At 43.5% G+C, this 24258-nt stretch overlaps 1 protein-coding gene and 2 pseudogenes across 8 annotated transcripts in view; all 3 read right to left on the bottom strand.

Moving 5' to 3' along the window:
• The window catches only part of NELL1 (neural EGFL like 1), a 618076-nt gene that overhangs the window by 199736 nt on the left and 394082 nt on the right, over positions 1-24258 (bottom strand). The window lies entirely within an intron of this gene.
• LOC308564911 (isocitrate dehydrogenase [NAD] subunit gamma, mitochondrial pseudogene) lies at positions 3974-5143 on the bottom strand (annotated as a pseudogene). Its single transcript has one exon. The product of its transcript is annotated as an isocitrate dehydrogenase [NAD] subunit gamma, mitochondrial pseudogene (transcript).
• Positions 7743-15494, bottom strand: LOC308564910 (large ribosomal subunit protein eL32 pseudogene; annotated as a pseudogene). Its single transcript has 2 exons — positions 15344-15494; positions 7743-8221 (listed from the first exon to the last, which is right to left on the bottom strand). The product of its transcript is annotated as a large ribosomal subunit protein eL32 pseudogene (transcript).

Raw genomic sequence — 24258 nt, 5'->3', positions numbered from 1 at the left:
GCAAATTCATTTTGGTGTGGAGAACACTTTACCATATTGAGTTCGCATGTTGCTCAAGTTGTCAGGGGAACTCCAAGGAGTAAGTGCCTCCCTTCACACACTGTCTAGCTCTGTAATCAGCTGCCAGCAAATATGCTGCATATTCCCAACTGATTTTGGGAGGGAGGGAGGGAGGGAGGGAGGGAGGGAGGGAGGGAGGGAGGGAGGGAGGGAGGGAGGGAGGTCAATTTGTTGCTCCACTTATTTATGATTCTTGTATGTGCCCTGACTAGGGATCAAACCATAAGCTTGGCATATCAGGATGATGCTCTAACCAACTGAGCCACCCGGCCAGGGCAATAATCACTTGTTTTAAGCCACTAAGTTTTGAAGTGGTTTCTTATGCAGCCACAGACAACTAAAGCGATCTTATTTAATATTTACTACAATCCTATGAGGGTAAGTATTTACCTTTATTTTCCAGGTGAATAAACTGGAGATCAGAGAGGTTAAGTCACTTATCCAGTGTCACAGAGCCCCTACACAGAAGAGCTGGGACACATGTTAGCTATGCAACTTGAGAGACTGAGTGATTTGTAAGGCCATGAACTAAAACAGATCCACAATGAGAAAGAGTTAATTCAGAGAAAAGTCAGACAACTTGTAGTTGCTACTCTTTATAACATCAGGACTTTAAACAAAGCAGAGTAAACTGATAAAGCCTAAAATAAAATTGTCCTGTAAATGTAGTACAGAAATCTTCTCAGGAAACAAAGGCAGCCTGCCAACCACCTGCTGCACCGCCTTGAGGGCTTCAGTGTTGTTCCAGAGGAGCCGGCTTGTAAAGAAAGGGTCACTGACTGAAGCCAGGAGTATTTTGCAATAGATTAGTTCCTCCAGTCCTCCACTCCTAGCCGTGAATGCAGGACAATCTTCCTTCCTTTTCACCTTCCTTCCGATTGTCCTTTCCTAAATATTCAGAGTGAGCATAAACTAAGAGCTTGTCCCTGTCCTAGGTTCTGATGGTCTAGTGGCGACTCAACTCAACCACTCCTGTGGCCGAGGAACGCCCTGGGCGGTGAGGTTAGCGGGAAGGAAAGCAGGTAACGACAACCAGAGAGACAAACGCTAGGCAGGGCGTACAGAGAGCTCCGGGGGAGCCGGGAGAGCTACTCCCCTCAGTCTCAGCAGTGGGAAGAGCGTCAGTCAAGGAAGGCTTCCCAGAGGTGGGGGTGATTACGTTTAGTCTGCTAGGGTGAGGAGCTCATCTCCTGAAGGGGAGAGACACCAAGACCACGTGCAAAGGCCTAAACTAGAAAGAGTGCACGGCTCTTAGCAATAAACTCAGAACCTCCCTTTGGAGTACCCCCACTGTGTTGTTATTGGGGTGGGGAGAGGGGGAGAGATGGTGAACCCAGAGAAGGAAGCAGAGATCAGAACACGGGAGGCCTTTCATGCTGTGCTCAGCTGACTTTCTCTTAGGGCCAAAGAAACGCCGTTGACTAAGAGGTTTTAAGGGAGGAAGTTACGTGACCCTATTTTTTCTTTCAGAAAGATCACACTGAGTGCACTGTAGAAAAGAGTTTTAAGGAGGCTAAATTATAGGTCCGACACAAGTTAGAAGTAACAGAAATTAGGAAGTTACCAATGATGATAAAGGCTCATGAGAAAGGAGGTACCAGTGAGAAAGAAGAGAGGTGGCTGGATTCAAGAAATAAAGGGGAGACAAGGGGACTCAATGAGTGAGCAGGTAGGATTTGTGCCCCAGTTCAGTCAGTTACAAACCCATAATATAATAGTAAATGAAGCAATCTATCCAGTGAGTTCCAAAGACAGTAACAAATTCATATAACTCAGAATTTGATTTTAGAAGGGTATATAATGAATAACAATTCACAGAATAATTTCTAAGATACACCAAGCACTTAACCATGTGACGGGCCTGGTGCTATCAACTTCATGCATATCTTCTCACTCAGTCTTTTCAAGGAACTTATGAGGTAGGTAAAGTTATCATCTCACCCTACACGTAAGAAATGTGGGGTACCAATAGTCACATCATTAATTTTGGGTTGATTCAATAACCATACATTATTTTTTATGTACCAGTCATTGTGTTAGGGGTTATAGCGGACAAGAAAAAGAGAACATAGTATTGGCCCTAGAGGTGCTCAGAGCTAAGTGGGGAAATCTAATACTGATAAATGGAAAATCCCACTATGGTATACTAGGTCCCATCACAGCCGTGTGGTCCAAGATCTGTGGGAAGATTCTGGAGATAACCACCTTTAACAGAGAGGGCAACTTCAGCCCAAGGCACCCACCAGCATAATTGCCCATCAGATAGAAGCCAACAGCTGGGCTCCTGTTTGCAGCTGGGCTGGTTGTGCCATGAATAAATTTCCCTAGCCATAAGAAAAAGGGGTACGGAGTAAATGATGTGGGTTGTGGCAGCATGGGTCCGTGCGGCGTTGGAGGTGGGGGAGCTGCAAGCCAACACACTGCAGTCTGATGAGCTGGCTCTACTCATCAAACCATGCCTCTGGCGCTGGTCTAGATCCACCCAGAAGGAGGCACCGTATGGGCCAGCGGCAGCCCTGGCCACTGACATGTCTAGTATCCAACAAAGAGAACATTGTTAATAGTTTATAATTTGCCCCTACTTGCCTTTTTTATCAAGAAAGACTCTAGATAGGGTTGAAGGTCATCACTTCCTCTTCAAACTGAATCCCTTCATATTAGCTTTTAGTTTTCCAAAGCCTGGCCCTGAATTTATACATAATGAGGACAGGTGAGATCAAGGTAAGAGGGTAAGCCAGCGTCTTCTGGAAAACATAAGGAACTGAGGTCTAAGTCCATCATCTCTAACTTGTGGTCCACGAACCATGGCAGGACCCAAAGGTCACAGCTGAGACACAGAGGTTTCCAAACCGTTACAAAGGATTCCGTTTCTCTCAACCTCACCTTTGTCTGCAGGTCATTCCTGCCCATTAAAACTACTCTACGTTTTTACTATCATTATTCTTCCTTCCTACTTGAGTAATAATTTCCAAGTGCTAATAAAATTATCATTTTTGTTCATGTGTTTCTCAACTATGACCTTAAAAATACTGTAAATAAAATATAATAAAATGGCATTAAACATTTAAATTAGCTCAGTGTTCTTCACTTTAAAAATTAAACCATAAAAAATGGTGAAGCAGTAAGCATGGACTTTATAGTCCATGGTTCTGTTTGTACAGCAAAGAATCGTGGGTCCGGTACCTGCTAAGAAGGGATTTGACCTGTGGACTCTGGAGCCCAACATGAAGGAATTTAAGAATTCTCTTCCAGGATTGCTGCCATGTCCAGGGATGTCCATGTGTGAAAAATTACACTAGCAAAAATACCTTCCTAACATAAAAAGACCATGGGGAAAAATGGAATATATAGGAGGGAGTGGGTGCACTCTACTAGTTCAGCTTTATGGTACCTTAGTTATTATTAAGGTTGCAATATATATTTTGTAGGCAAATTTTATTGCACTAATTAACTCATTAACAGCCTCTAGAGAGAAGCCAGACTTCTCTGTAGGCTGTCTCCCTGAATTTTAATAACACAAATAAAGAGAGAAACCTGTGTGCCAGGTTCTGGGAAAGCCCCAAGACTCTCAAACGGCTCTGATTTATTTAGTGTATCGTATCACAGAGAAGTATGAATGGTGGATTAAAACAGAGAAAAATTCCTCAATGAATATATGGCACAATAGTTTTGGTAAATTCAAACAAGCAATGTTTATGGCATTGATGGCATTTTAATTTACTAGAAAAGCAAACAAACACAGACTCATTCACACGTACACACCACCCCACCTCTTCTGAGTTGAAGCAGAAGCTAGTTTAGTCCAGAGTCCACACTAGCCAAGCTGGCGGGGGGTTCTCAGGGGGCAGAGTGAGGCAAAGAGTGGGTCACAAAGGTCTTCGGGAGCTAGCTGGGCCTCCAAGGCGCCGGCCACTTAGTTGGCAGAACCGATGTGCTTGATGATCTCATGGATGACCCCCGACGTGGTGCCCTGGCCTCCGATGTCCAGAGTGCGGACGTTTCTGTTCTTCACCGCGGCCAAGACGGCAGCGCGGATGGAGGCGGCCCAGGCGTGCAGCCTCAGGTGGTCCAGCATCAAGCAGCCCGTGAGCAGCATGGCCGTGGGGTTGGCTTTGTTCTTGTTGGCTATGTGCTTGCCCAGCTGCTGGGCAGCCGTCTCAAACACGGCGCACGTGGCGCCATAGCTGGCACCGGGCACGAGGCCCGCCCCCCCAACCAACCCCGTGCAGATGCTGTTGACAATGTTGCCATAAAGATTGGGCATCACCATGACATCGAACTGCTGGGGCCGGGACACCAGCTGCATGGTGGTGTTGTCCACGATCATGGTCTCAAAGGCGATCTGGGGGTAGCGGGACGCCACCTCCCTACAGCACTGGAGGAAGAGCCCGTCGCCCAGCTTCATGATGTTGGCCTTGTGCACGGCGGTCACCTTCCCGCGCCCCAGGTCCCGGGCCAGCTGGAAGGCGTACCGGGCGACGCGCCGAGACCGGGCGGCCGTGATGATCTTCAGGCTCTGGATCACGCCCTTCACGCTCTCGTACTCCAGGTTGCTGTACTCTCCCTCCGTGTTCTCCCGGACCACCAAGATGTCTATGTCCCTGTGCAGCGTCTCCAGGCCCGGCAGGCTCCTGAAGTGGGTGACATTGGCGTAGAGGTCGAGCGAGGTGCGGAACACGTTGTTGAGGGACTTGCGGGACGGCGGCAGGTTGTAGTCGGTCTCGATGCTGCCCTTGAGGGCCACGCGGTTCCTGCGCACCGCCATGATGGCATCGTGGACGTCGCCCTCCGACGAGGCGGAGCTGACCTGCACCTCCTCGAAGTCCACGGGCACGCTCGCGCGCCGGAACACGGTCCTCACGTGCAGCATGAGTTCGGGCCCGACGCCGTCCCCGGGGATCATGGTCACCGTGTGCCGCCCCCCATACTTGGCCGATGGGGGAATGTCGTATCTGAATGAGAAGCTCCTCGAGGAGGCCTGGTGGCCAAGTAAACTCTCCCGAGAATGGCGGAGGGCAGGAGGTGGGCGCGCGGCCTTGACAAAGCAGCTGGCAGCCGGCAGCATCTTCAGGGCCATGATCATGGAGTGGAGATCAGTTTAATTTAAGTAAAAAGACGTGCTCTTGCTCTCGTCTTGAACTGGCTTCTTTTGCTGGAATTCTACATCCATGATTCTTGCCTAGGTCACAGTTGTCTCTCGCTCCTGGCGTTCTATTTTGGACGGACATTCTCTTGCAGGGAGAGCGAGCTGGTCAAGAGATGTGATGTGTTATAGGGCAGGAAATATTTGGCATTAGATAATCACTCATTAGGCACCTTCAATGTGCTAAGCTCTGTATTATATACTTAAAAAAAAATAGACGTTATATTTTAAAACAATTTTAGGTTCACAACAAAATTGAACGGTAGGTGCAGAGATTTCCGGTATTGCCCCTGTCCTGACAAAGGCACGGCCTCCTTTATTGTGAACATTCCCCACCAGGGTGGCACATTTGTTATAATTGATGAGCCTACATTTACATATCATTATCTCTGAAAGACCACAGTTTACATTGGGGTTTGCTCTTGGTATTGTACATTCTGAGTCTGGACAAATTCTAATGACATGTATCCATCACTATAGTATCACACAGAGTAGTTTCGCAGAGCCCCCAAAATCCCTCCCTCCCCCATCACCCCGATAACCGCTGGTTATTTGAGTGTCTGCATAGTTTTGCATGTCCCAGAATTCCATATACCTGAAATCACGTACTACTCTAGCCTTTTCCGATTGGCGGCTTTGACTTGGTGATATGTGGTTAACTTTCCTCCATGTCTTTTCATGGCCTGATAGCTCATTTCTTTTTTAGCTATGAATAATATTCCATTTTCTGGATGTACCACAGTCTCTCCGCTCACCTAGTGAAGGGCACCTGGGTTGTTTCCAAGTTTTACAGTTATGAATAAAGCTGCTGTAAACATCCACGGGCAGGTTTTGTGCGGGCATAAGTTTTCAGCTCTTTTGCGTAAATAATAGGGAGCACGGCTGCTGGGTCCTATGGTAAAGTATGGTTAGTTTGACCAGAAAGTGCTAAACTATCTTCCGAAGTGGCTGTGCCGTTTTGCATTCCCACCGGCAATGAATGAGAGTTCCTGCTGTCCGCATCTTTGCCAGTATTTGGCGTTGTCAGTGTTCTGAATTTTGGTCATTCTAACAGGCATGTAGTAGTATCTCAATGTTGTTTCAATTTGCATTTTCCTGATGACACATGATGTGGAGCATCTTTTCATATGCTTACTTGCCATCTGTATATTCTTTGATGAGATATGTGTTAAGGTTTTTTTGGACCATTTTTTAATCCATTTGTTTGTTTTCTTATTGTTGAGTTTTAAGAGTTCTCTGTATATTTTGGAAAACAGTCCTTTGTCAGATGCGCCTTTTACAAATAACTTCTCCAAATCTGTTGCTTGTCTTCTTATCCTCTTGGCATTGTCTTCTTGTAGATAACTTTTCCATTTTTATGAAGTCTGGCTTATTATTTCTTTCACAGGCCCTGCCTTTAGTGTTGTATCTAAAAAGTCATTGCCACTCCCAAATATTAAGATTCCCCCCTATGTTTTCTTCTAGAGTATTATTGGTTTGCATCTTACGTAAGTCTAGGATTCATTTTGAGCTGATTTTGGTAGATAGTTTAAGGTCCGTGTCTAGACTGATTTTTTTTTGCACGTGGGTGTCCACTTGTTCCAGCACCATTTGTTGAAAAGTCTACCTTTGCCCCATTGTGCTACCTTTGCTAAGGATCAGGTGACTATGTATGTGGGTTTATTTTGGGGCTCTTTTCTTCCGTTGATTTAGGCATCTGTTCCTTTGCCAGTGCCACACTGTTTGATGAGCAGAGCACTGCAGTAAGTCTTGACGTCAAGCACTACCAGTCTTCCCGCTTTGTTCTTCGTCAATATCGTGCTGTCTATTCTAGGTCTTTTGTCTCTCTGTATAAATTCTGGAATAAGTTTGTCAATATCCACAAAATAACTTGCTGGGGTTTTGATTAAGTTTACATTGAACCTATAAATCAAACTGGGAAGAACTTGTTATCTTAATAATAGTAAGACGTCCTATCCAAAAAGACTGAAAATCTCTCAATTTATTCAGTTCTTCCTTGATTTAGTTCATTGGAGTTTTGTGGTTTTCCTTATATAGATCTTATACGTATTGTTAGATTCATACCCAAGTATTTCATTTTGGGGGATGTTAATGTAAATGATGTTGTGTCTTTAATTTCAAATTCCACTTATTCCTGGCTGGTGTACAGGAAAGCAACTGACTTCTGTATATTAACCTTGCATCCTGAAGTCTTACTATAATCACTTATTAGTTCCAGGAGATTTTTAATGGATTCTTTCAGATTTTCTACATAGACTATGTTGTCACCTGCAAAGACATTTTTTGTATTCCTTCTCAATCTGTATCCCTTTTATTTTCTTCTCTTGTCTTATTGCATTAGTTTGAAATTCCAGTATAATACTGAAAGAAAGTGGTAACGGGGGGACATCCTTGACTCCTACCTGATCTTAGTGGGAAAGCTTTGTGTTTCTCATCATGAACTATGATGTTGTATGATGTTAGCCAGAGGTTATTTGTAGGTATCTTTTTATCAAGTTGATGAAGTTATCATCTTTTTTTTTTTTTTTTTTGCAGAATTTTATGGTTTTACTGACCCAAATACAATGTGCACACAAGCCGTCTGTTCATCTTCTTCGCTGCGCAGCCTGGCGTTGGGATTGGTGGCTCCGAGGGGCGCCTGGGCTGCTCTTTCCACAGCGGCTTTGCGGTTGCTTGGGGAGATGCTGTGAGCAATCTCAGCACAGTGAGATCTGTTGCACACCAGCAGCACTTCAAGCTCCCTGACACTGTGGCCCGGGAACTTCCGAAAGCCACTGGGCAGCACGTGCTTGGTTTTCTTGTTGCTCCCTAACCAATGCTGGGCATCAAGACCTGGCCCTTGAGCCTTCCGCTCACCCTCTTGTGAAGGACCCTGGGTTTCTGCCCGTTTCACTGGATTTTGACATATCGGTCTGCCTGGTGCTGGGTGAACTTCTTGGTCCTTTTTGACGACCTTGGGTTTCACGAGGGGTCTGAGGGCAGCCGTGATGCCGAGTAGGAGATAGCTGAAGTTACCATCTATTTTTGAGAGCTTTTATCATGAATCAGTGTTGGGTTCTACCAAATGCTTTTCTGCATTTATTGATATAATCATGCAATTTTTCTTTTTTAGCCTATTGAAATGATGGATTATGTGAATTGATTTTTTTTTTATTTTTCATTTACTGTTTACGCTCAATATTATTTTGTATAAATTTATTTTCAAATGTTGAACCAGCCATGCATATCTGGAATAAATCTCACTTGGCTGTGATGTGTAATTAATTTTATACATTGTTGAATTCAACTTGCCAATGTTTTGTTAAGGATTTTCGCATCTGTGCTCATGAGAAATATTGGCTTGTAGTTTTCTTTTCTTATAATATCTTCATCTGGTTTTGTCACTACGGTAATGCTGGTATCCTAGTATGAGTTACAAAGTATTCCCTCTGCTTTTACCCTCTGAAATATGTTGTAGAGCACTGGTATAATTTTTTCTTTAGATGTCTGGTAGAATTCACCAATGAACCCACCTAGGCCTGGTCATTTCTGTTTTGAAAGGCTATTAAATATTGATTCAATTTATTTTATTTTATTGATTTCAGAGAGAGGAAGGGAGAGGGAGAGAGACAGAAACATCAATGATGAGAGAGAGTCACTGAACGGCTGCCTCCTGCACACCCCCAGCTGGGAATCAAACCTCAGTCTCCTGGATCCTAGGTTGATACTAAACTGCTGAGCCACACCAGCCGGGCTGATTCAATTTTAAAAATATATACAGGTGTACCTCAGAGACATTGTGGGTTTGGTTCCAGACCACCAGAATAAGGTGAGTGTCGCAATAAAGTGAATTGCAACCAGGACCCCCAGGGGGAGGGTCCTACCTTCAATTTGTATAAATCACAAAGTCTGTGATACACAATAAAGCAAAGCACAAGAAAACAAGGTATTATTGTACAGGCCTATTCACATTGTCTGTTTCTTATTGTGTCTTTCAAGGAATTGGTCCATTTCATCTAGGTTATTAAATCTGGGTGCATAAAACTGTTCACGGTTCTCCTTTACTATCATTTTAAAGTCGGCAGGATCGATAGTGATGCCCCTTTTTTCATTTCCAATATGGTTAATTTGTGTTCTTTTTCTTTCTTTCTTTCTTTTTTTTTTCCCTTAGAGTCTTATCAAAGACCTGTGTTTGGTTTTGCTGATTTTCTCTTCAATTTCACTAATTTCTTCTTGAATTCTCAATATTTATTTTCTTCTGCTAACTTTGGATTTACTTTGCTCTCCTTTTACTAGTTTCCCAAGGTAGGAGATTTTAGATCTTCCTTCCTTCCATGCTGTTCATTGATTACTATACATTTCCCTCTGAACACGGCTTTCACTGCTTCCCACACACTATGGTAAGTTGTATTTTCATTCTCCTTTTGTTCAAAACATTTTAAAATTTCTCTTGAGATTTCTTCTTTGATTCATGTGTTATTTAGAAGTGTGTTGTTTAATCTCCCCATTTATTTTGTGATTTTCCAGCTCTCTCTCTATTATTGATTTCAGGTTTAATTCTCCTGTGGTCTGAAAGCAGACGTTGTATGATTACAACTATTTTGAATATGGTAAGGTGTGGTTCATGGCCCAGAACGTGGTCTGTGTTAGTGAATTTCCATGTGAGCTTGGGAAAAACGTGTATTCTGCTGTTGTTGGGTGAAATAACCCATAGATGTCAAACATATTCAGTAGTCTGATGGTGGTGTTGAGTTTAACTATGTCCTTACTGGGTTTCTGCCTGCTGGAGTTTGTTCCTTTTTATTGTTGTTACTTTTTTTTTAAATTGACAGACACTTTTCCAAAATACTTGTACCACAGTATATCCCCAACAGCAATGTAAGAGAATTACAGCTTTTCATATCCTCACCAACACTTGATATTGTTGTATTTGTATTTTTAGCCATTCAAAGGATTGTGGTCATATTTCACTGTGTTTTTTACTTGCATTTCCCTTTTCACTATGATGTGGAGTATCTTTTAGTATATTCTTCCAGCTCAGAGCTACAAGCATAAATACCTGATATTTCTAGAAATCAACCAATCAACTCTGGAAATTAGGCAACTTCTGCTTCCAATAGCCATCCCAGCTATGCCATTTTACTGAAAATTAAGCATATCTTTAACTATAAACCAGCCACAATCCCATTCTTATTTAATTTTCAGGCATCAATGTCCCTGATGTAGATTAGTGGTTGTTGGGGGAGGTAGGTGACTTATTTATGAAAACGCCCAAAGGGCTGATAAATACAAAAAGATGAAGATACAGACTTAATAAGTTCTACCATTATGGAAGACTCGTCCCATCTGGGATGCTGTGCTGGATATTTACACACGCCATCATAATCCACCAAGGCGGCATCACAGTCACAGATCCCACAAATTCATACTATTGTGAGTGGACAGAGAGTGGCAATAGCTGAGGTGAGTGTTTCTAAGGGTCGCTAGAGGCCTAGGCCAGTGCTTCCCAAACCTGATCAACCTAGGCACTCACTGAAATGCAGACTCGGATTCAGCAGTTCTGCTGAGGGAGGGGTGCAGAGGAGGGGCTCCCCACTGATACAGATTCCACTGGTCCCCTTACCACACTTTGAAGGTCAAGGGGCTGTCTTTACCTTCTCACAAGGTCCAGTCAGGTCGGGGCCAGCATTTGATGTGCTTAAAGAGAACTGCTGGGAGTCCAAAAAGGAAACAGTCCTGCTTTCTCTTCCTAAAAACTGACATAAAGTGGCTATAGAATAGGAGCCAGCTAGGTACCTGTTTGTCACTTAATATGTCAAATAAGATAGATAACAGCTGCCCACCACCAGTGCCAGGGGCTAGAGCAAATGATAATAGCGGGAGAGAAAGCTGGCAGAAAAATGACCCGGACCCAGCCGCTCCATTCCGTTTGCACCAGCGGGTCACCCTCACATAGGCACACGCTCCAGTTCTCTTCTTTACTCTGGAACAGGGAGAAATCTTTTAAAGGTACGAAGAAAGAAGCAAGAAAGCCCCTTCTTTCTGGGTGATGGTTGAGATTTTCACAGCCAGTCTGGCCTACAAACATCCCAAGTCTATTACAAGTGTGATACTGAGACAGTAAAAAGGTTTATGTAAGAGAGAAACGTAATCCGGCTTATTTCAAAAATTCCAGGATCATTTCAAAAACGATCCTCCGGGAGGACAGCCAGGAGGGTGAACAGTAAGGGGGCCACCCAGGCGGCGTGAAGGCCGCTGTCAGGCTCCCCCTGTGGTTCCCTGCAAGGGATCCCCGCAGCAGCAGCGAGATCACTGGGGACTCTCCCTAGACCGACGGATCGGAAAGTCGGGCGCCGGTGTGCGGCTGGGGTCTAACAGCCTGTGTCTTAAAGATCCTCCCAGTGCTGAAACTGGGGAGCCACGGGCTGGGAAATCGTCCCCACAGAGAAGGGTGAGCGGTGGTGCTAAGGTGCCGGCAGTGAGAAGGAAAAGAAATACGTCGAGAGACATTTAAGAGATAAATAAGACTAGGCTGTTCCCCTGGGAGACATTGAATATTCTTCTTATTTTTTTTAACGGGCCAGGTGAATGATGATGCGATCCATGAAAATGTCCAACACTGAAAGAACAGTTTGGGTGGGGGACAGGTTAGAAATGAGTGCAGTTTCAAATACGATGTGTTGGGGAGCCTGTGAGAGCAGCCACATAAAGATGTCCAGTGGCTGAGCTAATGCACGGGCCTGCAGCTCCGGAGAAAGAACTGCGGGGATGATACGGGCTCAGAAGCCATCCACGTATGGGAGAGTTAACCACAGAGGAGTATATCAAATAGCCTCGGGCAGAGCTTTTCCACTTTTCTTCTGCTGTGACAGATGATGAATGGCATTCATATGAGACACACTCCCAGGAGTATACTCAGATGGTAATGAAAACCAAACACGCACACACAGGAACAAAAGTAGTTGGTCAAATAAAGCAAAGAGCTCCCAAGCTTTTTTATAGGTCATATTTTCAAAAGCATTCCACTAGCAAATGAAGAGTAAAATCATCTATTTAATGATCACAAAATGTCATTTTTTGGTAAAAAATATATATGGCTAATATAAAAATGATGTAAAACTATATTTTAAAGATCAAATTCAGACCTCTATAGGTAATAAAAACAAAGTAAGCATGTACTAACAAAGATAAAGAAAAATAACATATTTTATGGTTAAAAAGTATAGCATTTCATAGTTAGATTTAGTGATGATGTTAATATAATCATTTTTTTGCACACATCATTTGTATGATCACATTGCCTTTGACTTAGAAACTGTATCTACAGCCTACTCTCACTTTTAGGCTCTGCCGAGGTAGATACATACACATGCTTTCTCCATCTCTCTCCTCAGTAAAAATGCACCCATAGGTAAATCAAAGAAACAGACACACTTAAATTCACAGTTTACAAACTATAATATTTCAAAATTGCTGTAACTATCAATAATACATCAATAACCATAATTCATGGATATTTTCAGCCAATATAAAATAGGCTATGAATTAGGAGCAATTCCCTTCCAGCTCACTCTAATTCCACCTTTCTTCACACAAGCAAGAACACACTATTAAAATGCAAATGAGTGACTGTGACATCCTTATAATGATAACTTTGAGATGAGCCTAATTATTTTAAAATTTAAATCATTCACAAGTGCTTGTAGCTTAATGTTTATGAGTAAGTGAGTGGTTTTGACATATGTCAGGGCTGACTGTAACTATGCCATGTGTCACGCCTCTGAGGTCAAGAAGTACTAGGCTGGGGAGACGATTGTAGAGAAAGCACAGAACAATGATGACAAAACTGGGGATCATCAATATTTGACTAATTAAAGGAGGGTGACTAGGAAAGAAGTGATCTGGATAGTAGGAGGGGAATGGAGAGAAAACGTCATAGAAGCCAAGAGAAGTGAAACAACCCAGCAATGAGTGGTTGGCTTTCCTGTTGAAAGGTTAAATAAAACGAGGTGGCCAAGATGGGGTCACTGACAGTCTCCGTGAGCCTGCGTGGGTTAGTGAGTGACAGCATGGGCTCCAGAGCCAATTGTCGCCACGTAGGATGTCTACAACCTTGGCAGGTATCATGACATCTTTTGGAAGTTATATTCCAGTGAAAGCATGGATGGATGGATGGATGGATGGATGGATGGATGGATGGATGGATACATAGATAGATACATAGATACATAGGTACATAGATACATAGATATATACATAGACAGACAAGCAACACATAAATGAATCTCTTACTATCATAAAGAAGAAATTTCATGAAACAAACATAAAAGTAAGATAGATTTCAAAGAAGCAAGTTTCCAAAATGTTTTCTTCCATGTACACTTTGACATGTAATGAATGAAGAACATGCTCCATCCGGCCGGAGCAGTAAACCAGGAAAGCGTAGGCATGATGTACAGGCACAGGGCCTACACCCCAGGGAGAGGGGAAGGGGATCCCCAGAATTGTGCTGAAGAGAGATTCGCAGGACATGGGCGATAGGGAGCCTAAAAATCAACCAACCTTTGTGGGAGATTTATTCAAACCGTGAAAGGGTTAATGTCTTTGAGGGCATTTATACAACTGGCAAAAGTTTAGGGATAAATTATAGTAAATCCATAGTAAGCAATATGATAAACTAGATGATTATTAATGACAGGGAACAAAGAGTTGTGCAAGAAAGGAAATCAAATATGCTCGATAACGCATTTATCAAGCATACACATAGTCATAACATAAATACGGAATATTGATCTAACTAAAAGATGTGTGGAGAGGTGTGTGAAAGACGGCCAACTCCCCGTCTTTCGTGGTGGTAAGTCAATAAGATATGCCGAGTTTGGGAAAACAGAGAAACAGCAAAGAAACACGCTATTCAGAGACGCGGAGAAAAACACCAGATGCATCTGTTAAAGAATGAGAGTGGTTGCCTCTAGGGACAGGAGACGGGGAAAGTTTCCAGGGGAATAACCTTAATAAAGTCTTCTTATTCACCTCTTTAAACCACATGCACGTATAAGTTTTAAAGAAATACAAATTAATTTTTTAATGTTCAAACTTGACTTTTTCTTTGAGCAGCAAAGGGTTAAAAGTCAGCAGACTGTTCTGATTCTGGCTCTTTCGCTTATAACTATCTGACCTTGGGAAAATCTTAAATCTCTCTCCGCCTCAGTTTCCTCTATGTAATAATATGAGGGTAACAGTATCTCCTCACAGAATGTTGTGAGAATTAAATACATGCAATTTGAACAGTGCCTAGATCAATGCACATTTATGATCATTGTTATTGGTGCAAATGCAATATTTGAGGGTATTTTGTATCAGCCTACGAGTAATAAAAGAAATAAAACTGTAACGGTATGTTATTTCACTTTATTTCCACTCCAAATTAGATATATTGGCCTAAAATTATAATTTAAAATTGTAAGAACCAACCAACTAACATTTTAAAGAGTAACAATGTATTAGGCAAACATTTGACAACTGCATACAGCTGCTTACTCTGATCACTTGAAAGTCTATTCAGTAAGGTGTAGAAGGTTCTTTAATATCATATCCACTTAAAGAATATCTATAGCCCTTAATATTTTAATGTACCTCCACTTAACCATTTGAGAAATTGACGTAAAGTATTAATACATCTTCTAGGGAAAACTGAATTAGCTTTCATTCATAATTATTCCCTTACCCAAAGGAAATATTTCTAAATCTATCTTCATATTTCATAAGCACTCTCTAATTTTTAATATTTTAGGGAAAATATGAGTATGAGTTAAAATTCATCCACCTAGAATATGACGAGAAAAGAGAGAGGCTCCTTGATAACCCTCAAGAAGGAAGATAGTTTTCCCTCCCGTAGCTGAGGACTCCGTCTGATGCATATTCATGAGCCTGCTCAGTTACCAGCCAGAAGTCAGACAATTTCCCTGCAACTTAAAACGCTTCTCTTTACTGAGCCACAGCTCCGTATGGAATGCCAAGGCCTGAGAGTGGGCCTTTCGAAGTGGTCAACTGAAAATGAATGTTCTATATGGTTTTTACCCCAACCTGCCAGCGACTGTGTTAAAAAGGAAACACATCAGGATGCACGAAGCCGCTAATAAGCCACGTCTGAATGTCCACCGTGGCGGCCACACGGTCCTGGGGGCTGACGAAGGGCCCACGTCTGAATGTCCACCGTGGCGGCCACACGGTCCTGGGGGCTGACGAAGGGCCCACGTCTGAATGTCCACCGTGGCGGCCACACGGTCCTGGTGGCTGACAAAGGGCCCATGTCTGAATGTCCACCGTGGTGGCCACACGGTCCTGGGGGCTGACAAAGGGCCTGCTAATGAAGACATTCTCACGGTGCTGACCCAGCCTTGCGGACAGTCATCTCTGTCCTGCGCAGCCTGCAGTGCTCCAGTCAAATCCAGTCACCAACAGAACAGAAGCCCGTCGCTTGTCCAGCACTTGCTCACATGTCCCCAGCGAGCCAATACGAAATGAAGGCAATCGGGGTGCAGGCCACCCGAAAACACCCGGCGGACCTCACGGTCTACGGGGCTCCTCAAGGTCCGGGTCGGAGGGACATTATGAGATGAGACCGAGTGACTGCTCTCAGAGAAGCAGGTCATGCGCTAGGCCTGCTGAGAGAGCTAGTGTTCTCCGTGTGCCTGTGGTCTGCTTTACTCGGGTCCTGCTTGCTAACATTAGTTTGGATGGCTGTATGTCCGCTGGAAATCTACATATAAAGTCAGTGGATGTAAGGGAAGTATCTGTTTGTGCATCTGAAAATGTAAAAGTGTTTTACTTTCCTTCATCTCTTCTGAAGAAACGCTAGTTCCTCCTCCGTAGCCTCTGACTCCACCGTGGCAGTGATGCGGGGGATCGGGGGGACGTTCAGCTCAGGGCAGAGGAACATCTGTGCGCTGGGGTTCTGTGAGAAGCAAGGGGAGCGGGTAAGGAGCTGGGGGGGAGGGAGGGAGGGAGGGGGAGAGGGGAGGAGGGAGAGAAGGGGGAGAGAAGGGGGAGAGAAGGGGGGAGGAAGGAGGGAGGGAGGGGGAGAGGGGGAGAGAAGGGCAGAGGAAGGGAGGGAGGGAAACAATGGGAGAAACCTTGTAGCCTGGAGGTGACGCCTCCTGCCAGTCCACTTCTTCAGTAAGTGTTTGCTATAAAATGAGAAAGGATGACGTGGACGACGGGAATCTGCTGTTGTCTAAATCAGCCTCCGTTATTCTTCATGCCCCTAATTGCATTGGTATTTTGCTGAATGTGGTTTTAATGTTTAGAGACACAGTATTTATTTTGGGTTGTCTTCCATGTGGCTCCAAAACACAGCAATACGTTCATACGGTGCTTGACTAAAGAAAGCTGCATCTTTTCTAACTCTGCAGGAAAAAAAATGGTTGTGTTGGATTCACTGAGATCAACAGCTGCTTGTCCTGCCATCATGTCCATCTCAAGAAATAGCTTTTTTTTTTTTTTTTTTTGGCAGGGGTGGGGGGGTGGGGAAGAGGGGGCTCACACTAAAAGTCTTGGAATCATCACCCTTGACACCTATTGTCTCTTACACTCACACCCAATCCATCAACAAGTCCTCTGGTTCTAAATTCAGACTTTTACCCAAATCCAACCCCTTTCAAGTCCTCCAGTGCGGCAGCTGTCGTCTATCATCTTCATCTCTCGCGTGAATGACTGCTTCCATTTTTGCCTACTTTTGGTCTAAAATACTCACAGCAGCCAGAGTAATCCTTTTAAAAAGACAAATCGAACCATGTTACTACCCTTCTCAGAAAACCTCTGACTTCCCTCGAGACACGGAATAAAATCTGAAGCATGTACCTGACCGAGACTTGTGAATCCCTGGAGATGTGGCCCCAGACCCTCTGAGGGTAGCTGCTCCCATTCCTGACCCCTTGCTCCGGGCACCCAGGCCTGCTGGCAGCCCCTCCAGCATCGCCAGCCTCGGGGCTTTCACACTAGCAGGTGCCCATGAGCTTCCTTCCTCACTGGTTCAAGTCTCTCCCAGGTATCGCCCTATCAGAAAGGCTGCTTATCTCAGAAAACAGCCCCCCTCCATTTGCTCCGTCGTTTCTTACCCTCCTTCATTTTTCTCCTTGGTACAGATCACTAATTGAAAACATATTTACATACTTGTTTATTTGTATTATCTAATTACCCAGCTGCAAGGACTTAATCTGTTTGGTTTCCTGCTATCCTCACTGTATCTAGAACAAACCTTGGCACTCAGTAAATATCTGTTGACTAAATGAACTGAGAAACTATGCTGAGCTCTACTTTATAAGAGAATTAAAGGATTCAACGGCAAATTTTAATTGTATATAAACTGCATCTCAGAATTTACTGCCCACATATGATTCCACTCCAAGCATATGATAAGGACAACTCTATTTAAATTCAACTCAAACACAAATCTGCTATGCAGGGAGAATTGCTTCACTGACAGAAGCTGGGTTCCCAAGAGCTGGGCAGGCGGAATCTGGGAAATCATTTCTGAGACAACAGAAGAACAATGGTCTTTAACTGCAGTGTTCTAGAGAAACTCATCCCTGGCATTTTCTATCTTCTTTTCTCTGCAAAACACCAGTGCGACCATCCCACACTTTGGCTCCATAGAGATTGAAGTCCAAACTCCTTAGTAGAGCACTCCAGGCTTCCTGGACACCGCCCCAGCCTACCCTTTGGGCCCTTCCTGAAACTCTTTTCATCTCTTTTTCACTAACCTAGTGACCCAGTATCATCACATTATGCTCTGTTCCCCAAAAGCACCATGAGCAATTATACCTCCATAACTAGGCTCACGCTAGGCCTCTGCCCACCATATCCACTTGGCAAACTCCTACGTGCCCCTTAAAATTCACATAAAATGTGACCGCTCCTGCAGATCCTTCCCTGACCCCTTAATTACAGCAAGTCACTCCCACTATGCTTTATAGCGATGCCTCCTTTGAAGTATAATAGAATCGTAAAGTTATCAAAAGTTTACCCATCACACATTAAAACATCCTCAAGGGCAAGGATGACATTTTACCCATCTAGAATCTCCAAATACTAGTGCAGTATTTGGTATATAATAAATGTTTAAGAGTGTTAATCAATCATTTTTCCCTCTTTCAACAGACACAATAGCAGAGGTTCTCTGTCCATGACCAGATTTACTTTAGGTTTCAATTTCTCTGATCTCAGGGATATTCTCTCACTACTCCCCTGACTGCTGGCTCACATTTGATCCTGGGCCTACACTGCTCTGAGGTCTCTGTTCCCTGAGCTTGGATCAAACTCATGCTTCTCTCAGTGCTCCCACTATTAATAGTTATGGCCCCCATTTCCTGAGCCTCTAACTCTGCCCATGCTTCACAAACTTCTCATTTCATCCCTGCACAGCCCATGCGGTGACAAATGGGTTCACAGAGTGGGAGTGTGCTGGTTAATCTGATAGTCAACGTGGCTGGACCATGGAGAGCCCAGGTTCTTCCCTCCCGGTTTGTACCCACAGCCTAGAGCAAGAGCCTTAGGAGAGGGAGCCACTGATGAGAGCAGTCACATGCCCGCTGTGATGGCTCCAGGCTCCACAGTCTAGCAAAGGGGCCACTTTTAGGTCACTGCAGTTTGATAGCATGAATACACTAGACTCCAGGAAGTCAGGCTGAGACCTGCCACCTATTTCAGGCTGACCAAGCAGTCAAGGTGTAAGGATGGCTTTAAGGTGCTCGTGACTTTCTGAGGCCAAAGTGAAGCATTGCATCGCCTTTGAAAGAAAAAATGCCAATGTTAGTAGATCCAAAAGCAGATCTGCCTTCTAGATCTTAATTGTCAGCAGTAAGGGCGACCCAGTGGGGTTTGCTTTCTCTGTAGCTTCAGACTCAGATCAGCAGTTCTTCGCTTCTGACTGCTGGTTAACTGCATAATGCAGAAGTAAATCCATTCCTCGAAGCACTCATGTGTTCAAGTCAAGACCCATCAATCTGTGGGTCTATCTTTGGTGTTCAGCAAGAGCTAACATATAATTATACAGAGATTGTTCAATAGAGGTAAAAATTATATATCATATGGATATGAAGGGAAGGGTCCTTGGAAAAATAAATTCCATAAACATAAATGGGTTGTAGTGAATGTCCATTCATTGCATGTTCTTTATGTAACTAGGCACTGTGCTAGGTTATGAAGATAAGAAAAATATTAATTCTACCTTTAAGGGAACCACAGCCTGATAGAGGAGACAGCTACATAAAGAGAGGATGTAATACATATGCCAAGCGTTGACAAGGAGGTAAGAATTACTCGCAATGGGAGCAGAGAGGGAGCATGTTTGAATGCTAAGAGAATTGGGAGACTCCTCAGTGAGAAGGTAAAGCTTGACTTGATTCTTTAAAGAGGAAGGAAAATTTTCCTCAACAGCTAAAACCTAAAGAAAATTCCTAACAGAAATACCAGCAAGTACAAAAGCATGAAAGTAAAGAGAGCACTGGCTGGTGGCCCTTAGAAGTGGAGGTGAGAGGGGTCAATAATGAATCTGGGCAGATAGGCACAGATTCTTTTTAAAAGGAACTGGGTATATTTTAAATTTTATTTTACTAGCATTTTTTTGTGTGAATAAATATAAAAATAGAGAGACAATAATATGCAATCAGGAGACACAACAATGAGATTGTTTCAGGAAAAAGGAAGGGAGAGGAGACACAGACTGATTACTATGCAACCGCATGAGAAGCCACTTTCTTGAACAACACATCTTCATTTCCAGTTTCCCAGCTACACTGAAGTCCTTTCCTCCCCCCACGCCCTGCCCCAGATGTTTGCCCGGATGTAATCTCGTCAACTGTATTTCAATTCCCCCTCCAAATCTAGTTCATAAAAGCGATTTTGCTACCAAACTTTGAGTGTAGTCGTTAGCTCTGTAGTAGATGATCCAAGCAGAAAAGCCTATTTGCCTCACAATATATCCTGAGGGTTTCGGAAAGAGAGCTCCTCTGTTTTTCAACTACTAAAAGAACATGGCAATTACTTTCCTGGGAAACAGAAAGTCTGAACAGCATAGATGATCAATAAACTTAAGAACGCTGACTGTGGACACACAAGATAAATGTAAACTCCTGCCAACCACGGTGGGGGAAAATGCTGGCACCCCAAGCCACTCTTCCAAGACCATCTACCCATTGCTAAGGATCATCTCACTAGGCTTTATCAGAGGCCTCAAGACAGTCCATCAGGCTCTTAGTCTCCTGGTTCTTCATTTCCTCTGCAAATTAGTTCATCCCTGCCCAGCCTGCCTATCATTTCAGATCATTACCATTCCCTCTGCTCCTTTCCCTGTCAGAGAAAGGGGAAGAAATGTGCTTCTGGAAAGTAATCAGTGAGTGTTTCAAGGTTGCAGGGCTTGCTCAGCTGCTCTCAGATGTCCCTGAGCTGCAAATAGTCACACTGAATCCCCCCCAGTGGCCGTCTCAGCACAGCTGGGATCTTTCAGAAATGGCTGTGAAATGTACTGTGAAAAGAAGAGATGGTCAAACACCACTTAATGGCAAAGAGAAAGCTCAACAGCCAGCCAGCACGGTTCAGTTTGTTGGTCTTTTCATCAATGATCACCAGCGTGTCTGCCTCCTTAATAGCCATGGAGTTAGCAACAAAGACAAGCCTGGTCAGAGATTGCTGAAAATGGCTGGTGGGCAAAGAGGAACATCCAGGCAGTTCAACCGCCTTCAGCTCCCTTGGGCATGGGCATGCTCTCCTGCTGTCTGATTTTACAGCTCCCTTTTCATCCCCCCGCTTCCCTCCTGCCAAGTCCTTTTTCTTTAAACTGAGAAAGTGGAATATTAATATTAACCTTACTCAAGATATGGAATTTATGCATGTTTGCTGGGCAGTGATTTTTTTTAAGCCACCTATTAATTCATTCTGGTGGTGCAATTTCCATAATGCAGTTTCTAAGGTAGCAAGGAAATGGCTTTCCTTCCATCGTTACATTTTCTTCAGGTACATTATTAGTGTTTCATTTAGTCTCGCAATTAGTCTTCTATTTAACATATGCTGACTTCACGGAGACACATTTATTATTTTCAATGCCCAATACTATGAGAAGAAATTCTTGGCATAGATCAGTGGCCTACAATTCTTAGGCAATTTGGGTAGAGAGGGAGCAGGTCCATACATTTGCTACGCTCTTTCTTGCTACCTGTCCACACTGCTCCTTTTACGCAGAGAAATAAATATATTTCTCTTTTTTACCAATACTACCCCACTATGCAAACTTCTGGTCTTGTTAATCTCGCTAATGTCTACTCACCCTCATTAGTCAGCTTAACACTAACCTGCTCAAACCTCCCCAGACCTCTCTCTCAAACTGAGACTGAGGTTTTGCTTGGACAAGCACATCCCTGGCTTTAAACATCTGATATATTCTTGGTCGGCCCAGAAGTATCGGGTGAATTATAAGATGACCACATGTTCTACCTGGTTTGTCTGTTTTATGCCAGTTGTACCAATGACATCATTAATAGCTCCCTCTTTCACTCCCAAGGGTGTTACCAGTTGGATGTGATCAGTACTTTGGAAGATTATATTTTGTATTCGAAGGATCTGCATTTGACTCTGAGCCCTTGTATGTCTTTGTTGCATGGCCTTGAGCAAGTTACTTCCCCTCTTTAAACTCAATTTCATCATCTATAGAACAGGGATGAAGATAATCTCTCTCTCTCGGGTTATCTGGGAAATAACAGAGTGAAAATTACTTTGATAACAGGTAAAGTGCTGCGTAAATCAGTTCCCACTCTATCACCGTAGCTGCAGTATATGGTAGTATACAGAAACAGCTTTGAAACAAACAAGTCCAGGAAGATACCATAGAGGATGAAAAGATTTCCAAGAGTTAGAAACTTGGGTTCTCAGCCGCATCCTGTCATTAAGAGGCTGTATATAGGCATGTCTTTTCCTAGGGCACCCGGACCTATAAACAGGAGACGTGATCCCTAAGGGCGCTTCTAACTCTAAAGCGCCTTGGTTGTCCATTAGCGTGGTGTCTCATACTATTTATAGATTAATCTTCATCTGCAGACATTTGATTTACTTAAAATGATATAATATTTGTAAACTGACTCAAATGTCAATGCGTTTGAGAACAGACTGTGATACCTCACCTGTCATCAGGAGTAAGCTCCAGCTCAGGAATGACATTGGTGAAATGACTGATCAAGAGGCAGGTGCTGAGAGGCCACAGGATGCAGAACCACATTTAAGTGAGCAATAGCGTGCCTTCAGAGAGATTAAAATCTAATAGTCCGGGCTTTTGTATCTTTCTGCCTACCCTCTGACTGGCTTGGAAGGTTTCCCTTCTTTGGATATCCCTACTAGGAGGCTGCATACACAAAAGAAAGCAACCCCTCAACATGTTCATGTTGGTTCAAGGCCCGAGAAGCTCCTGTGTCAGCTCCATTTCTGACTAATTTTCAACCATCCACTTATTACAGAAGAAGAAGTTGACTGCTTGTGACTATCTTTAAAGGGATATCAACATATGCCCAGGCTCCTTTTAGTTTCAATCTACTGCCCTAAAAATATAACACTCCATAAAATTTTCAGGTGGAAGTAGTTTCCTTCAGTGGAATGAGATCTGAGAGAAATGTGGTGCATGGTTAAAGGGTGTGTCAGGGACAACTTAGCGGCAAGTCTCTGAGCCGGGCCTTCGATCCCAAATCTAGCTCTACTTTTTTACTCCATGGGCCAACGCTGACCTGAGCAGAAAGCATACAGGCTAGTACTAGGCTAGTAAGACTAACTGGATTCCACAAATCTTTTTCAGGGTTTCTTCCTTGGTACCTGCCCCCAAGGTTCTAGTTACCTAACCTCTCTTCCCTACCAGGGAAAAGAAAATGGACTTTTAAGTTAAAGACCTGGGTTCAAATCCTAGTTCCGCTGTTTGCTAACAGTCTGGTTACAGGTGGTTACCTAAGCCTCTGTGATCTCGTTTGTAAACAAAGAATAATGCATGTGTTTGGGAAATTTGATAAATATTAAATGGAACAGTGGGTGTAAACATCTGGCACAGAGCCTTACACATAAATAGGCCACGCACAGTCAATTAATTTTTGTGTGTGTCTGTGTGCACTCAATAAATATAGCTCTATCCGTAAATCCTATTTTTGTCCTTGCTCCTCTGATGGAATGAAACTTTACCCTTGACTATGTTCCTGAACTTCATCCTAATGTCTGGAACCCAGCTACCCACAGTCAGATCATCTTAACACCAAAAATCTGCTTTTTCGCTATTTCTCACTTCCAAGTCCTCCTTGTGACCCATTCCATCGCCTGGAACCTCCTGTCTTAGTCCACTCGGGCTGCTACAACAAAATACCACAGACTGGGTGGTTTATAAACAAGAGAGACTTCTTTCTTAGAGGCTGTACTAGAACAAGGCTCCGGCATGGTTGTATATTTGCCTGGTTCACAGCCATTTCAGTGACTGCTCTGGTGACCAAAGTCACATCCAAATGGAGACCAAGTGTAGAACATTGTGCTTTGAGCAGGATCTGTATTTACTGACTTTCTTACTCTTCTCAGTAAAGTGTAAGACCCTTTTCCACATGACACATATGCCTAAAAGTGAATTTTAAAGGAAGGGAAATTAGTATTTTCTGGGTTTCTACTATGTGCCAAATAGTAGACGTAAGTTATTTCACTGAACCCTCATGACTATTTTATTACTTATTTTCCTCAACAAACATTCATTAAATAACCCCTTGTGCTAAGTTTTAAGGACACAAAGATAACTAGGACATGCTCCCTGCCTTCCCAGGTCAGTGAGGGAGATAGATTAATAAGCAAACTCGCAATTACAGCACAGTGTGATGCATGCCAGGAAAAAACTGATGCGCAGGAACACAGGGCAGGGGTGAAGGTGGATTCCTTGAAAGAGGGAAAGCCAAAAAAAAAAAAAAAAAGAGGGGGAATATATTTCATTCATAGGGAGAACATAGCAACTAAAAATATAATAGGTATAAGCCGCATTATTTAACCCTCAAGTCAGAGAGTTTAAGAAACTC

Source organism: Miniopterus schreibersii (assembly GCF_964146895.1).
Source record: "Miniopterus schreibersii genome assembly, chromosome: 12".
In the NCBI taxonomy this organism is placed as follows: domain Eukaryota; kingdom Metazoa; phylum Chordata; class Mammalia; order Chiroptera; family Miniopteridae; genus Miniopterus; species Miniopterus schreibersii.
Note: the sequence above shows the minus strand (reverse complement) of the source record. Positions and strands in the feature narration are given on the sequence as shown.